The sequence below is a fragment of the Cupressus sempervirens genome, chromosome 3 (genome assembly GCF_028749045.1).
Source record: "Cupressus sempervirens isolate cs-2001-9-10 chromosome 3, ASM2874904v1, whole genome shotgun sequence".
Lineage (NCBI taxonomy): Eukaryota > Viridiplantae > Streptophyta > Pinopsida > Cupressales > Cupressaceae > Cupressus > Cupressus sempervirens.
The window spans coordinates 235,881,603-235,900,045 of record NC_143120.1 but is presented as its reverse complement, the minus strand read 5'-3'; the positions used below and the strand labels follow the sequence as shown (position 1 = coordinate 235,900,045).

At 32.4% G+C, this 18,443-nt stretch overlaps 1 pseudogene; it reads left to right on the top strand.

Annotated features, from left to right (window-relative positions):
- LOC149565725 (palmitoyl-acyl carrier protein thioesterase, chloroplastic-like) overlaps window positions 1–12,330 on the top strand; it is a 33,335-nt pseudogene extending 21,005 nt beyond the window's left edge.
- The last annotated feature ends 6,113 nt before the right edge of the window (window positions 12,331–18,443 follow it).

Below are 18,443 nucleotides of genomic sequence, written 5' to 3'. Positions count from 1 at the left end.
TTCTATTGTGAAACTTCATTACTCATTCTTTATTTCCTCAAATGATATTAATTTTTCTTTCAATTCTTCATTTTCCTTTTTACCCCTTTTCTATTATTTTTCAAGATTTTCAATTTGACAAAAATATCCATCTCTCTCCTTTCCAAACTTCTTCAAATTCTCCACCAGTTCTAAATTACACTTTTCAATTTTGTTAATTCACCATTATAAATTAAACTTTTCAATTTGCTCGCCTCTCTTTTGTAAAACTGATCAAATGATTCTTAAAGATGCTCATGCCCAGATTGACATTAACGATTCACTTTTAGACTCCTTTCGCCTAGGTAGATCCATTAGACAAGGTTTTCCGCTTGCCCTTGACCTCTTTGTGATTGCTTCTGATACTCTCTTTTACATTCTTAGGGATAATTATTTATCCCCTATGGTCAAAGGTATCAACCTTCTTGATAATAAGGAAATTATTAACTATCAGTTTACTAGTGATATTTCTTTATTTCATGAAGCTTCAGAAGCTAATTTTGAAGCCATGATCAATATACTTAATTTATTCTATAAAATTTCTAGAGCCCATTTATCTCAGTCTAAATCTATCTATCTTGGATGGAAAAATCAACCTCTAGACTAGTTTGATAAATTCAAGTTCCAATGGGAGGCCCCTATAAAATTGTTAAATACTGGGGTATTCCTTTCTCCATAGAGCCTTCTTTGAAAGAAATGTGGACCTAGGTCAAGGAATAAATAAATAAGGGTGCGTGCATCAAGTTGTGGTGCCAAAAACATGACACCCCAATTATTTTTTTAATTTTAAAAAGTACGTACGTGTTATAGCGTACACGTGCATTGGCTTGGGCTCCCTAAACCAAAGCGCATGCACGCTATAGTGCATATGCTCTTCTAAAAACTAAGAAATTTTATAAATGTCCTACAAACCCGTGGACCATTTCATTTCTCTTGTATTTCCTCCTCACAGCACGTACGTGAGTTGAAGAAATTGAAGATTTTTGTCACCTGCCTCCTCATCACCGAAGTTTGAGATTGAGATCATGTTATATGTTTTCTACTCTTGTTTTTGCATTGTTTTATATGTTTTTGCATTGTTTTGTAGGTTTTTTCTAATTTGCTTTAAATTTGTTTATTTATTTAGATTGCAATTGGTTTCTTATCAGGAAATGTGAATAATGAACCACCAAATTCCTAGCCGAATCAACAAGATCAAAACAAAAACCCTCCACAACAAGAGTGATAAATTTCGCGACCAGCACCGATTGGAAGACCTCCTCATAGCACACAAGACAACATAATTAATAAAATAGAAAGAGGGAAAAATGAATTAGAAGCAATCATTGGTAAGTTGAAAGCTTGTGGACAAACCAATCCAGTGAGAGCACAATTGGCATCCTCCCTTGAGTCCATTATGACCTATGTAGCTTCTATTAGTGGTAAGTTGGATATTTGGAAGGTTAAGAGGGGTGAACAAAAAAGATATTATGCAAAAAAATTATCATATCAAGATGTAAAAAAAAAAGAAATAGAAAAAGGTAGCATTTATGCATGTTTAAAAAGCCTATGAAAAAAATACTATTAGAACTACAACTAAAAGATTCCCCATCCATTGGTGCATACATGATGGTATTAGAAATAAATTTTGGGATAGATGGTGGATGGTCTTTGATGCCCCTTCTTGCAATAATCACGAGGTTCCAATGTATTTCTTAAAGAAATTGTATTATGATTTTTTCCTTGGGGAGATCCTCAATTATTTTGATATATTAGAATCTCAAGGTAGAGGTGGGGGGTCATCATTTGAGAGGTCAGGGGCACCTCATGACCCTAATGTAGTTAGGGCACCTTTTGTCAGGCCACAGGGTAAGCATGTGATTATTCCTTCAGTTGTGAAGGAACATGTGGAGACCAGCATTATAGGGACTATTAATGCTTTGATGTAGACCTTCAGTGATTGCATGAGTCCATTAGTTAAGGAAGAGCTTTCTGTGCATTGCGGTCACATGTACGCATCATGTGGATCCTTATGCACTTTTGGCAGTCATGTTGGAGATAGTATGGATGATGGGCTAGTTACTAATCAATTCCTAAGTTAGACATTTGGCATTGACACATAGGTAAATTAAAATTATAATAAATTAATTTGATCACATTTTGTATGTATAATGAATGACTAATTAATTAGCATGTATTGACATTGTTAAAAATCTAGGGTAAGAGTGTTGCTAGCCCTAGTAGAGATCACTCGACCCCATTTTTTGTCTTGTCAACGAGTCCAGAGGTATGTATCAATTTAATAATTTAAATTAATACATATATTTATTAAGTAATCATATGAAGGGTTGACAAAAAAAATGTATGCATGTGGATCAGTTCTCTATAGGACCATCAATATTCACTAGGGACTTCGAGTGTAGGCATGATATGAGCTTCATAGAGGTACATTTGTTTCATGTTAATTTAATTTATTTGATTATATTTGTTTCAAGTGTAAGAAAAATCCTCATTGAGAGAAAAACCCAGCCTCCAAAAGCATCCATCACCATGTATTATTCAACAAAAACATCATTGCAATACAACCATAGAAGCCTTCAAAGCCATAGCCACCACTGAGCAAACTATGTGAACAAGCATGAATTCACACATCCCATGCCATGCTTCCAACCTTCACAAATGCTCCCTTGGCTAATCTATCAAGCCTTGTCCTGCTCAACTCTTGCCTTTTTTCCTTCTCCTTGTCACACCAAAAACTACCCCTATGGCTACTTATATAGTAGCAAGTCCCAGAAAACCACTAAGTGGTATTACATAAACCATGTGCTAAACCATATGCTACCTAACCCATTGACCTCACATTTAATATTGGGAATTTAATTCTTTTCCTCAATATTTAATAATTACATGAAATATTTTTACAATGTTACAATACAACTTATCAAAAATATACTATGAGAATCTTTACATATTGCACGTCCATCTAGGTGCAACATTACATAATAAAATAATATAATATAATACAACAATATTATGCAATGTGTGCAACACCCATTATCTCAACAATCTCCCACTTGTTGTATACATTACATAGGGTCAATCCGTAGCCACATAAATGAACAAGGGAACAATCCCTCCTAGCACATCCACCATCATGGATCAAAGGACACCATGTGCTCCATCTTGGTACCTACAACAAAATCAAAGTATCCAACATCTCAAAAATGAATGATCTCACCTCCTATTATGCCACTGCCACTGGACATACATAGAAGACATCCAAAGAGAAAAAACCACCCAACTTGTTGCATTAGAAGATCATAAAATCCTATACCAAATAAAATGCCAAGCACAAAAAACCTAATTCAAAGGTAATCACATGTATCTGTAGTTGTCAAAATATTCATAGCTGAAATAGCACCCATAGCAAAGTGCCAAACCCATCCAACTATCCATACCTCTAAAAGTATACCAAGTTAATCTCACATCATCAACATATCCAATCTGTAACATGCAATCACAAGCCTCAAAAGCAATACCTGCCACATATATACCAAGAAGCTCCCACTGTAAAAGATAATGTCAAATCTATAACCAATCCACTCACAACATCTTAAAAAAGTGAATCCATGTAGTCTCAAGGACATCCACAATATATAAACTAATATCTTACAAGAAAAACTCTCATAACAAGTCTCCAATAGTCTCCCAAATTCTCCGCAATCAACAGAGGAAAGAGATAAAGAAATAACTATGTCATCTCTCACATGACATACATGAGCACAAACTAGTGATCACAATCTCTAACCAATCTCAAATCTAATATTAGTGAAACTAAACATCTAGGAAGATAATCAAGACTATAGAAACCATGCAAATCATAACATGTATCAGGGTCAGTATAAGAAGTTGGGTCTCACTTTTGGCCAAAAAGTGGAAGTGTTTTTCCTATTTTTGAAATATTTTGTCAATTGATGCCAAAATTTGAGCCATTTAGATATTAAATATAAAAAAACTTCAAAAATAAAAATTGTAGTGTCTAGAATCTTATTTTTGAATATGTAATTTATTTGTATACCCATATGATGGATTATTTTTTTGATATGGATCTTCAAAAATCACTTTTTCAAAATGCCTGTTTCAAGACCATACCATGCTCGTGTACGGACATCATAATTTGACACAAATGAATGAATTTTTGTAAATCCTTTTAAATGGAGTTACTTAACATACCAAAGATTGATGAGAATATTTTTCTTGAATTTTTAAATGAATTTTTTTTAAATTAATTTTTAAATGGCTATAAAGAAAATTTTTAAAACCTCTCGTGTATGGACACCATAATTTGATCAAAATTTCACTTTTTTCAATTTTTTTTTTTTTTTAACTTCAAAAGAATTGAATGTAGGTTGATGACATATAAATTAATTTAAGAAAAATAATAAAATAAAAAATTTATTAAAGTTTTAGTGAACGTTGCTATTTTACATTTAGGTACCACCTTTGATTAAAAAATAATACAAAAATAGTAAATAAAATCATAACACTATAAAATTTATATTTTTGAAATCAAAACAGTGAGAGCTCTAGTGGGTTTTTGTTTCATAAAAAAATTTGATCGGAAAGACCCTCTAAAAATTATGGCAAGGCATGAATTTGTCAATTCAATGCCTTAGCCAAATCTTGAGAGGCCAAGGCATAGGCTTGATCTCACCAAGCCTGTCCCAAACCAAAATTCAAGACAAGAAAAAAAATTCTGCCTCATGTTGTAAGAAACGAGCTCGTTTTGAAAAGCTAAAAGCGGCATGTAAAATCTATCGAAAACTTTAAAAATAAATTTTTAAGAAACGGGTACTCATTTTTTATTTTTTTAAAATGGGTACCTGTTTCTTAAAAATTCAAATTTTTAATTTTTTGAGAAACGGGTACCCATATTTTGAAAATAAAAAATGGGTACTTGATTTTTAAAAATAATGGGTGCCTATTTTTTAAATTTAGGGTCGGGCGCCCGAGCCAAAAATGGGTGCCCATTTTTTAAAATCGGGTACCCATTTCTAAGAGGTCTCATTCTGCAGATTTGACTTCCACAGAATTGTGACCCAACTTTGTGCATTCACCCATCATGTCCTTCTACACACACCTCTAGATGTAAACTGTACAAGTATGATCTCCTCCATAAAACCCCAACAAGAAGCCTCAACAACACCCAAACCATACCATATAACTACTCATGGATGTAAGCCTCTCACAAGAAAATCAAACTCATAAACCATTCCTAATCCAAGGAATATGCCCAATATGAAACCATCTCCCAAACTCAACTAGCATAACAACATATGCAAATGGAGATAACCAATGCTAAACCATCTCTCAAATGAACCCACCAAAACTAACTCATGTACCAAGCTCAAGATCTATATCTATGAAAGACAAGCATAAATATAATGCACCTAAGAAAAATAATGGGCTATACCTCTCAAGTAGACCGCCAAGTAGACCAAGAGTGGAGAATGTGAATGTTCATCAAGATACCCAAGTCTCCAACCAAGATTCATCTAAAAACAATCTCCTCTCAAGTCCATATCAAGTGACTGTCCCTCGGACTTCCTGCTAAAACCATCGACTGTCCTAAAAAATACTTCTCTAATCTAAGAGAAATCAGCATCACCACCATCTCTAAGTATCCATGAGCACCTATAACCAATCAATCCATGCCAACTCCAAATGCAACATAACAATATCATGAAGTATCCAACTTATGATCAATGTACTCAATACTAAGAAACTAAACCAAGATCAATGTCAAAGTTTCAACCATAGCCTCAGGAACATAAACATGACAACATGATCTAACCATCTCAACCAAAGAGATAACATGCTCTATATGAACATACAATAACATGTCACAACTCTAAATGTGTATCAACAGTATTCTATGACATAATAATAAAACCATCCTCACACCAAGGATAACATGCCAAATGAAAGCATAAATCACACCTTTACCAAGAACCCCATAAGCCCTCAAGATGCAACCATCTTCACACACCATGAAGAAAACCATCTCCACATACCATGAAGAAAACCAAGTACAGCATGCAAATGTCAAAGATGCTTTTGTAGCAACAAGATCTAAGAAAAACCTCCAACATCTACAAAAACTTAATAAATATATCGATTCCAACAACCCCCACTCAACTGCAATACCAAGTCACCTATGACATCATAAAATCAATCTTCTACATAAAGATCCAAACCAAACTAGGAACTAATCCTGCATTGTCACCCCTTCACTATCACAAGCTCCCACTGAACTGTGTATCCAAGCTATCCATGACACATGATGAAAAAATCATCCTCTAACCATGAGAATCAACCAAGGCATCAAACTATCAAAGAACTCAAAGTGCAAATCATGAGCTCATAAAAAAAAACCAAATCACCATGATCCTCAACCAAAAAGATATACCACCATAACCAAATAAGAAATCCAAGCTAATGATCATCAAGGATGTACCTATATATTCAATTATGTCATGCCAAAATCTATGACACCATGATCACATCCAAGAACTAAGCATTTGGTTCTCAATATGTCCAATCTGTCAGCATAAAATAGTCAACCACAATCCTCCATCATGATTGTACCTGGTAACAACATCTCATCCCTTTTTCATGAAGAAAAAATTGGAAAATCATGTGGCTTAGGGCATAAACAACCCAAATCCAAGCCACCAATCTGAATATGCATCAATAATGAAAGATCAATGGGCAAAGACAACCTATAACCAAGCCATAAATGCAACCTGTAAGTATAGACCACTTACAACACTACACAACTTGTAGATCCAACAAGTCATCATACATATCCAAACCAAATACTAATAACCATATCATTATGAGACCAATCTAAAATATTAATTGAGTATACAATGACAGCAAAAATCAAATCTCTAATGCCATAAACTCACAATGTTACCACAATCAAAATATACCTATAAATTTTTCAAATCAATATATCACTAAATAAATCATTCCAAACCTACACCAAATTTGAACCAATTTGTAGAGCTCTCCAATAGCTTTGTGTTGACTACTTGAAGTCCAAAATCTGACTCTGTATGCCCAAGTTATGCCCGAATCTATGCTCAAAATAAACAACATCTAACTTTAGGGTTCTTAAAAGCTGACAAAATCTCAAAATCATATAACCAAACCTACACCAAGTTGTAGTGCTCTAAATTAGCTTTCCAACACCTATAAGAACTCTGAAATCCAATATCCTAAGAGAAAGTTATGATTGTTTTACTAAGACAGTCTTTTTACCATTTTCATTGTAATTTTTCATTTTTTGTTTTTTGTTTTGTGATAAAAATTATGACGGAATTAAATTTGACGACAATCATAGGTTGAAACCAAAAAATTCTTTCATTTCCTCTAAACATGGCCAAACTAGGACATATTATATATCAAAATTTATGAAAATGTCAACTCGGATCCAATGGTGAGGTCTGCTTTTACCTAGAAGGTCATTTCTACGAGCTACCCCCTAAAACCCTCATTTAAATAAAACATCTAAAAAAATCTTATGTCCAAAAAATTTAACATGCCCAAATCTTTTAACATCACATCATAATAGCAAACCCAAAACCCTCAAATCTACAATAAACAACTCATATATCTTGCACTTTCTTTTATCCTCTCATGCATTCCCATGGATTCAATCTAAGGTTACAATAATAAAATCATAGCTCTGATACCACTTGTAAGGAAACTTGCAAGAAATAATATAATTATTTTCACATAACCCATAATAGATCTAAAATAAACACGGAATTAAAATCCACATGCAAGAGAATAGATAACATACCCACAAAATGTGACACAAGATATACCCCAGGAAACCCTCATTGAGGAAAAAACCCAACCTCCAAAAGCATCTATCATCATGTATTATTCAACAAAAACACCATTGCAATACAACCATGGAAGCCTTCAAAGCCATAGCCACCACTGAACAAACTATGTGAACAAGCATGAATCCACATGTCTCATGCCATGCTTCCAACTTTCACTAATGCTCCCTTGGCTAACCTGTCAAGCCTTGTCTTGCTCAACTCTTTCCTTTTTCCCTTCTCCTTGTCACACCAACAACTACTCTTGTGGCTGCTTATATAGTAGCAAGTCCTAGAAAACTATTAAGTGGTATTACATAAACCATGTGCTACCTAACCCACTAACCTCACATTTAATATTGGGGATTTAATTATTTTCTCCAATATTTAATAATTACATGAAATATTTTCACAGTGTTACAATACAAATCATCAAGAATATTCTATGAGAATCTTTATATGTTGCACATCCATCTAGGTGCAACATTACATAATAAAATAATATAATATAATATAACAATATTATGCAATGTGTCCAACACCTATTATCTCAACATCATGTTTCATGTTACATGTAACTTGTATTGTATGACATGCAACTCTTGACATCTGAGACTCCTCCTCATCTTCGCCAGTCCATTGATCGTGGAGTTGTTGCAGTGATGGCTAGTTTAGAGCCATTGACTGAGATATGAAAGAATTTTCTTGGTTTTAGGTATTTTTTATAATAATTAGTATCAAAATTTCTAATGTTATTTATAAGTGATTATATTGATTGAATTGTTGTAGGGCCTTGTTACACCCGATCATCCACGAGCCTTAAAGGTGGATGTATAGAGTGACTATTTGATGGCGGTAAGAAAATAATTAATTTTATGTGTACATATATTTGATTTCAATGTATAATAATTATTGATTCATATCTACTTTGTTTGTATTAGCTCGAGTTAGAGAAGAGCCTAAACAAGAAGACGAGCAAGTGTGTGAGGAAGACCCCATCATCCCCATCATCTCCCTCCACATGATGACTGAAAACCTCTAGGGATTTATTTCCTTCCCCTCGTGGGAAGGAAGAGATATAGTTGATAGACAGACATGTATAGGCACTAGTGGACATATTCAATATACATTTGATATATATATGACATTTTATATTTGATGTATGACATATATTTGATGCATGACATTATTAGACTTATGACATTATTGGTTAATATATGATGTGTTTGTTCATGTATGACATTATTGGTTATCATAATGTATTATGTGTTTGTTAATGTATGACATTATTGGTTATCATTTTATATTATTTATTTGTTTGTATATGACATTATTGGTTATCATAATATATTATATATTTGTTCATGTATGACATTATTGATTATCATAATATATTATGTGTTCATTCATGTATGACATTATTGGTTATCATAATATATTATATGTTTGTTCATGTATGACATTATTAGTTATCATAATATATATCTTGTTTTTATTGTTTATGTTTTAAGTACGTTTCATGTATTTTATTTTAGTGTAAATTGCATCCGAAATGATGCAAAGTACTCACACCAAAAGCTAGTGGATTCTCAGCAAGAACACTTTTAAAGAAAACTACCTTTCCCACCTTCGTAAGTGTCTTCAAAGTCTCTTTCCAACTTGGTTACAATATTGAACAAACTTCTACCCAACATCACAAAACTACTTGATCACTTTCCCTATTCAAGGCTTGGGAAGAAATAATGGAAAAATGAGCAAATTTGAGAAATTGATCATAACCAACTTCTTGCTTCAAACTAACATCTTAGACACTTCAAGGAACACCTAATAACTATATCACAAACTTTAGTCTATCATCTATTCGATTCTTCCAAGAGATTATTCAACATCTTGTGAGTGAAAACAATCTTCCAACATCCTATGACTGTATTTTCTTTCCAATAACATGTAATTTGTTGATTTTTGGACAACTCTTCACAAAAGGAAGTGGTTATGTTTCAAACCCATGAGATGACTATTAAGACAACTGAGAAGATCATTAATATCTTCCACTAACTCCATTCAGTGATAACATGCAATTATATAAGGTGTAATGACTCTCAAAACACTTATTGAGTCAATTAATTAACAAAAACAACAAAAAAAGGAAAATCACTAGGACTAAGGAAATTTGGATTTAGAGGTGGCCTCAATTTCCTTGACCTTACAAAAAAGGATTACCTTATTACCCTAAAAAAATAACATGTTCAAAATGATGTGTATGATCACCCCTTTACCTTTTATCAGAGGAAATAACCATGGTACTATTGGGGAAATTATCTATATGCTTAAACCGATTTAGGAACAAAAAAGCATAGTCTGGATGGAAGACTCTTTCAGCTGGACTGCCTGGGTTGATACTTTTGAAGATATGCTCCACTAGCTGCTAGGATTGTCTCTCTTTTTTGGTTCTTTGTAATTATTAGTCAATTCTCTTTGGTGTGATGCTAGGCATCTTGTGATTATATTTTGATACTCTATGATTCCTTTTTGTAATTTTGAACTCCTTATAATTAATATATAAAATATATTTTTTCCACAAATTAGAATTTCATTTTCTTGTCTGTCTTCCCCATTGAAATAAATATAAAATCTTACACAAGTCACACCTTACCAGAATTTTTTCTTCAACTAAACTTAGAAGACATGAATTGGCTTCCTTGATGAACCTTCTCTAGGTTCTAAATTTATCTCAAACACTGCTAGCGAAATCATGCATGCTCAAAATCTATTTTCATGCTTTCATCTTTTTCAAATAATTTCATTCAAGATAGTCTCACAAACACACCCCATAACACCTAAGCATTGGTTCAACCACCTTGTAATGAACTTGCATCAACATGATCCAACATAAAAAGTGGCCCTTGCTTAGAAAATACTCTCAAGTCTTTTCCCATTGTTGCTCATCAATCCATCTTTCACAATGTACCTTCAAGAAAATGAATTTAAATAATTAAAACATAATCATACAAATATTATTATTTATTAAAATATAGTAAAAGCAATTTGTGTTCCTCTAAATTAAAAAAATTAAAAATTATTTAGAAACCATAAATATATTCACTCAAATTTAAAAATTACTAACTTATTACTTTATCGAAAAAATATATATATCTTAATGCTTATGTTAGGATTGTGAACAAGTTTTAATTTTTATAATTACAATTATGGTTATGAATAAGCTTAAGATTGAGGTTATATTTAAAATTATGATTAGATTTATTGTTGAAGTTAGAGTTTTATAATGGTTAGACTTTTGTTTAAGTTTATACTATTTTAAGGTTAGAATTGTATTTATAGTGCTAGTTATGTCCTTCTTTATGATTATGGATAGAATTGCATGTTTGGGAGGAGGTTTAACATTGTGGTTCATGGTCTATTCACTTCATTCCTTTAACTCAATTAGTCTTTATTTTAAAATAAAATAATCTTAAATATATTCTTATTTAAAAAAATCATTCAATTAATATAATAATTAAATTTAAAACATTTCTATTCCATAGATAATTTGCTGAAATTTTATTGTTACTTTACTTTACTACGTTTAAAAGGTAAAAATAAATTTAATTTGAATTCTATTGTATATCACAATAATGATTATTTTAGAATAATATTATTAAACATTACAAACCTATAAAAAAAATTCCTTTTTTATTTGAATTGTTATTCAAAATTTAAATATTTAAATAATAGAAAAATTAAGAAAATATAAAAGAAAAATTAAATTGTTGTAGAATTTATTAAATATTATTAAATATTTTGTAAGACTGATGAAAAGAAATTGTTTATATTTAAATAAATTTAATTAAATAAAAATAGAGTTTTATTAAAACTATATGTTTTTTATTATAAAATCTATTATAACTATTTTACATTTCAAATTAAAATAATAAAAATATAGTAGTCTTAATAAAATTTAGAATTTAGAATTTATTTTAAAATATAGTATAAAAATATATTAGTTGTATTATTTTTAAACATTATATAAAAAAGATACCTAAATTATTCCTATCACGCTATTTGTAAACGAATTTTGCAGATCTGACAGTTCTGACTAACAATGACAGACAGTCATGTGGATGGGGATGATATGTTATGGGATGACCATGGATTTGGATGCTAGGGGAATTCGTTGGCTGCATATCCTGTTCCCCACAAAGAGAGGTCAAAAAGCTACAGAAATTTGTTGAAGATCCTACTCAATATGTTCTTTCCAGTTGGACAGTAAGTTCTAATTACTAGCAAATCCTTATACGAGGCTATTGGTATACAGCTCACATATCTGACATAAAACTGATTTTTTGTGCAGCCCAAATGAAGGAACTTGGACACAAATTGTTATGTGAACAACGTCAAATATGTGGGTTCGATTATAGAGGTGCTTATTAAGCCCAAATAGATTTAATTGATAAGTATATTTCAAATGACATGATCAAATCCAAAACTTATACATTTGATCAAAAGTATTTTTCCAATTATATGATCAAATCCAGAAAAAAATGATTTGAATGAATAAGTATTTTCAAAAACTTCTAGATTTCATTGTATGAGTATTTTTGTCTCAAATCCAAATAACTCCAATCCGATTTTGTATTTTTTTATGATTTGTTTAATGTCCATCTTGAAAAGCCATAAATGTAGAAAGATCTAAAAAGTAACAGTAGTACTCAAACAAATACACTAATGCACAATAAAACAAAGATAGTTCAATCACACAAGAAATATAAGAAATAAAAGAATAATTTTGTTTTTCCACAGTAGAGAACTAAATTTGTATTGCAGCTTTTTCCTTATTACAAAAATGTATTACAGCATTCTGTATTTATTAATTAAAAATACACAAGCAAAGAGAATATTTCTTGGAGAAACCTACGATGGCTATTCTAGGCATAACTACTTGTTACTGAAGTTAGATGGCACATAATCTGCTCTTTATTAAATGCAAAAAGTCTATTTAAAATCTATGCTAGAGATGGAGTGTTTGTAACAGTAGTTAATCACTGCCTTTATTCATGCAAATCTACAATAGACTCTCAAAGCTAGTACACTGACTAAGCCTAATTGCAATGTTCATTGCTTTAAATTAATGCAACTAGACCAAACTATTCCATGTATTAAATCATGCTTTATTTAAACTAAACTAAACTAGAGAATTAATAGAAGAGTTGAAGTTTCTTGAAGCGAGGGATCTAGAGTATATCTCGGCATCAATCTTCAGACTCCCTCTTGATGTTGAGAGGACTCACAATCTAATCTCTGAGTGTGAAAAACTAATCCTTTGCACTGCCTTTGTGAAGATGTCTGTGATTTACTCCTTTGTGTTGATGTACTTCAACTCAACCACTTTATTTTGTACCAAATCTCTGATGAAATGTTGTTTCAGATCAAAGTGTTTGGTCCTACTATGATGAACCAGATTCTTGGCCAATTTAGTGGCACTTATGTTGTCACAAAAAATCACAGTGGGTTGAATCTGTATCTCTCCAATTTCTTTCAGAAGCTTTCTGGGCCATAAAACTTGTGTGCTAGCTGAAGTGACCGCAACATATTCTACTTCTGTAGAAGAGAGAGCAACTATATTTTTCTTCTTTGAACTCCATGTGATTAAACTAGAACCCAAAGAAAAATAATTACCAAAAATAGATTTTCGGTCATCCAAACTACCTCCCTAATCTGAATCACTAAAGCCACCATGCTCAAACTTATTAGAAGAATATTGAATGCCAAAATCTATTGTACTTTTCACATATCTCAAAATTCTCTTTGATGCCTTCATATGTTCCTCTGAAGGATTTTTCATATACCTTAAAACCAATGAAACTGAATAAGCAATATCAATCCTTGTGTGTGTTAAAAACATCAAACTCCCAACTATGCTCCTGTATAATGTCTCATCAACAATTTCAGTACCATGATCTCTACATAATGCAACTCCATGAGTGATTGGAGTGGAAAGAGGTTTACAATCAGCCATATCAAATTTCTTCAACATATCTTTCGCATACTTTTCTTGACAAATAAAAATTTCATATTTACCTTGATAAACCTCCATGCCAAGAAAATACTTCATGAGACCTAAATCTTTCATCTCAAATTCATTCATCGTAGCAACTTTGAATTCATCTTTCATCTTTGAACTAATACCCATATATAGCAAATCATCAACATACAAACTCACAATGAGAATATCATTACCTTCTTGTTTGTAGTAAAGGGTAGGTTCACTTTTACTTCTTTGAAAGCCATTCTACTGAAAATATCCATCAATTCTTACATACCATGCACGTGGTGCTTGCTTGAGGCCATACAAAGCTTTCTTCAACTTTTAGACATGATCTTCTTTGCCTTGAATCTCAAAATTTTGTGGCTATCCCACATATACCTCTTCTTCTAAGTATCCATTCAAGAAGACACTTTTCACATCCATGTGAGAAATGCTCCATTTCTTTTGAGTTACAAAAGAGATTAGCATCCTAATAGTTTCTTGTCTTGCTAGTGGTGCAAAAGTTTCTTCATAATCAATTTCATACCTTTGAGTGAAACATTTAGCAACCAATTTTGCCTTGTATCTTTCAACACTCCCATCACTATTATACTTGGTCTTATAGGCCCATTTTGCATCAATCTTTTTCTTCTTATGTGGAAGATTGACAAGCTCCCATGTCTCATTCCTATGAATGGAATCCATCTTTTCATTCATTGCTTGCATCCAAATTTTATTAACACATGCATCTTCAAAACATGATGGCTCAAAAATCAGCTTTAACAAGTAATGCAAAATTTACTTTCTCACCTATTGAATCTTCTTCATGTGCTTGATTTTGACACCTCTCCTAGATATCACTCAATCTTCTTACCTTTCTTTGAAGACTTGAGGATGGACTTTCTCTTGGGATTGGTGAGGGGTTTCTTGGTGAGCTTGGTGATCTTGAAATAGAATCATTAGCTGGCTACTCATTATCATTATCAGTAACAACATCATCATCCAAAATTGATTTTTGCTTTTCAACATGTTTTTTTTATGACTACAAACTCCCCCTTCATCAAAAATCACATCTCTTGAAAAAATAAATCTTATTAGTAATAGGATTGAATAATCTATAAGCTTTTCTTTCCTCGTTATAGCCCAAAAAAATACATGATTCACTTTTAGCATCTAGCTTTTGCCTATTCTGATCAAGGATGCGAACATAAACCAAACAACCAAAAACTTTAAAATGATTTACATCAGGCCTTTCCTCATACCATGCTTCATATGGAGTCATCTTGTTTAGGACACTGGTAAGACTCCTGTTGAGAATATATAAAGTTGTAATAACTAAATCAACTCAATAAGAATTGTTCAAACCCTTAGTTTGTAACATGTTTCTTACCATTTCTACTATAGTACAGTTCTTCCTTTCAACCACTCCATTCTGTTGGGGAGTGTATGTAGCTATGAGTTTTCTTTTGATCCCATTCATCTCACAAAAATTTTGAAAATTCTTTGAGCAAAAATCTCCTCCACAATCTATTCTCAAACATCGGATTGTGTTTCCTTTATCATTCTCTGCACGAGCTTTAAACATCTTGAATGTATCAAAGGCTTCATCCTTAGTCTTCAAAGAATATAACCAACACATGCATGAGTAATCATCAATAAAAGTAATGAAATATGATGACTTACCCAAGCTTTGTGTTTGCATTGGACCACAAATATCTAAATGAATAAGTTGTAGTGGGTGTTGGGCCTTCCATGCATTTCCTTTTGGAAATGATTCTATTGCATGCTTCCCTTTTAGACATCCTTCACAAATCTATTTATGCTCTTCAACCTTAGGCATTCCAAAAAACAATGCATTTGATGTTAGGATCTTCAAACTATTGAAATTCAAATGGCCATACCTGAGATGCCACAACCAACTTTTGTCCTCATAGGCCATATTGACAAGCCGATTGTCATTTTTACCAAACTTCAAAGGAAACATCCTATTCTTTGTCATAGGAACAACTGTAATCACTTTATTTCTTTGATTCTTATCATAGATAGTATATTTCATGTTCTCAAATACCACTCTATAATTCTTTTCACATAGATGCCCAACACTCAATAAATTATGTTTCAATTTGGGAGTATAATAAATATCTTGAACACTTTTCATACCTTCCTTTGTCTGAACATCCATGGCTCCTTTGGCCACAACATCCACTATATTGTTATTACCAAGAGTAATATTGGATCTATAACTATCATCAAGCTTTGAAAATATTTCTTTGTTACCAAACATATGGTTAGAGCATCCAAAATTCAAATACCAAACATCATTCATATTACTCTCACCTTTCCCATAACACAAAAATAAATTACCTAAGGAAGGATTCTCATCTTGTTGGGCATAATTTGCATTATTGTTACTTGATTTCAATCTACACTCTCTCTCAAAATGTCCATACTTATTGCAATGATAGCATTGGATGTTCCTTTTATTAAATTTGCCTCTACCTCTTCCTCCTTGAGCACCTCCTCTTCCTCTAGTTCCTCTTGAATAATTCTGATTTTGACCCCTTCCTAAGCCTTTGTTGTTGTTATTGTTGCTGCTAGCACCATCATTCTTTGAAATTTGCAATTGGGAAGTAAAAGCCTTCTCATTAACACTCATAGACATGTCCATTATTCTATCTTCATGTGATTTGAGAGATCCAACCAGCTCATCATACTCCATGGTAGCTAAATTTATGCTTTCTTCCATGACAATTGCAACAGTATTCCATGTGGGGGTTAGAGATCTTAATACCTTTTGTATTATATGCTCTTGAGTCATAGGTTCACCCAAAGTGGTCATTATATGAGTCACATCTTTCACTACAACACAAAAATCTCCCACATTCTCTATTTCCTTCATCTTCAAGATCTCATATATTCTATTTTCAAGGTTTGTAGCTTCACAACCTTGATCTAATCATTGCCATGGTAAGCATCTTTTAGAGTCTTCTAGGCCTCATTTTTTGTTTGTGCATCAACAATTCAAAGAAACAAGCTCTTCTCAAGAGTCATCTGAATGTGAAACAATGCCATTGCATTCTTCTTCTCAACTTCTTTCTTCAATCTCCTATCATTAGATTGGAGAGTATTTTAGTCTACAAGCTCTTCATATCTAGATTCAACGATCTCCCAATCAAAAAAGTTTGCATCTTCGTTTACCAATATTGGTAATCAACTCCATCAAACTCTGTGATTTGCAAATTATTTGCCATGCTACTGTCTTTCAAACACCTTGAGCTCTGATACCAAATGTAGAAAGATCTAAAGAGTAACAATAGTACTCAAAAAAATACACTAATGCACAATAATAAAAAAGATAGTTCAATCACACAAGAAATATAAGAAAGAAAAGAATAATTATGTTTTTCCATAGCAGAGAACTAAATTTGTATTGCAGCTTTTTCCTTATTACAAAAACATAATACAGCATTCTGTATTTATTAGTAAAAAATACACATGCAAAGAGAATATCTCTTGGAGAAACCTATGATGGTTATTCTAGGCATAATTGCTTGTTACTGTAGTTAGATGGAACATAATCTACTCTTTATTAAAAGCAAAAAGTCTATTAAAAACCTATGCTAGAGATAGATTGTCTGTAATAGCAGTTAATCACTACCTTTATTCATGCAAATCTACAGTAGACTCTCAAAGCTAGTACATTGACTAAGCCTAACTACAATGTTCATTGCCTTAAATTAATGCAACTAAACAAAACTATTCCATGTATAAAATCATGCTTTATTTAAGCTAAACTAAACTGGAGAATTAACAAAAGAGTTGAAGTTTCTTGAAGCGAGGGATCTAAAAACTTCAATATGTTAAAAGGAAGTTGAAGCATTGGAACAGGAATTGTTTTGGTAATCTCCATATTATGAAGAAGAGGGCTCAGGATCGTCTTGATGTTATTACCAGGTAGATTTGGGATCTAGGTTTTTCAAAAGCTCTTGACATTGCAGAATCCTGAGCTTTTACTGATTTAGCTGAGTGGATCTTAGAGAAGAAATTTATTGGAAATAGAAGGCTCGAGTTGACTGGCTTCAGGAAGGGGACAAAAGCACTACATTTTTCCATAAATTTATGTAGGATCGACGTAATAGGAGTTATATTTTTTCTCTTGTTACTTCTAATGGGACGCGTTTGACTTCTTCTCAAGCTATTTCCAAGGAAGCAATTTAGTTTTACTCTACTCTCTTTTCAAATGATTTACCTCCAGCAGTGATTGAGGAGAATATTATCTTGTCCTATATTCCCTCTATTGTGACAAGGGAGTTGAATGATTCTCTTATGGGGCCAATTAGTATGTCTAACTTGGAGGGGGTGGTCTTCAGCTTGCAGAAGAGCAAAGCTCTAGGGCCTGATGGCTTCTCTGTTGAATTCTTTCAATAATTTTGGGATATTATCAATCATGACCTTTTGGATGTGGTTCAATAGTCTTATTCCAAAAAGGAAATACTTCGAGCCTTGAATGCTACTTTCTTAGTCCTTAT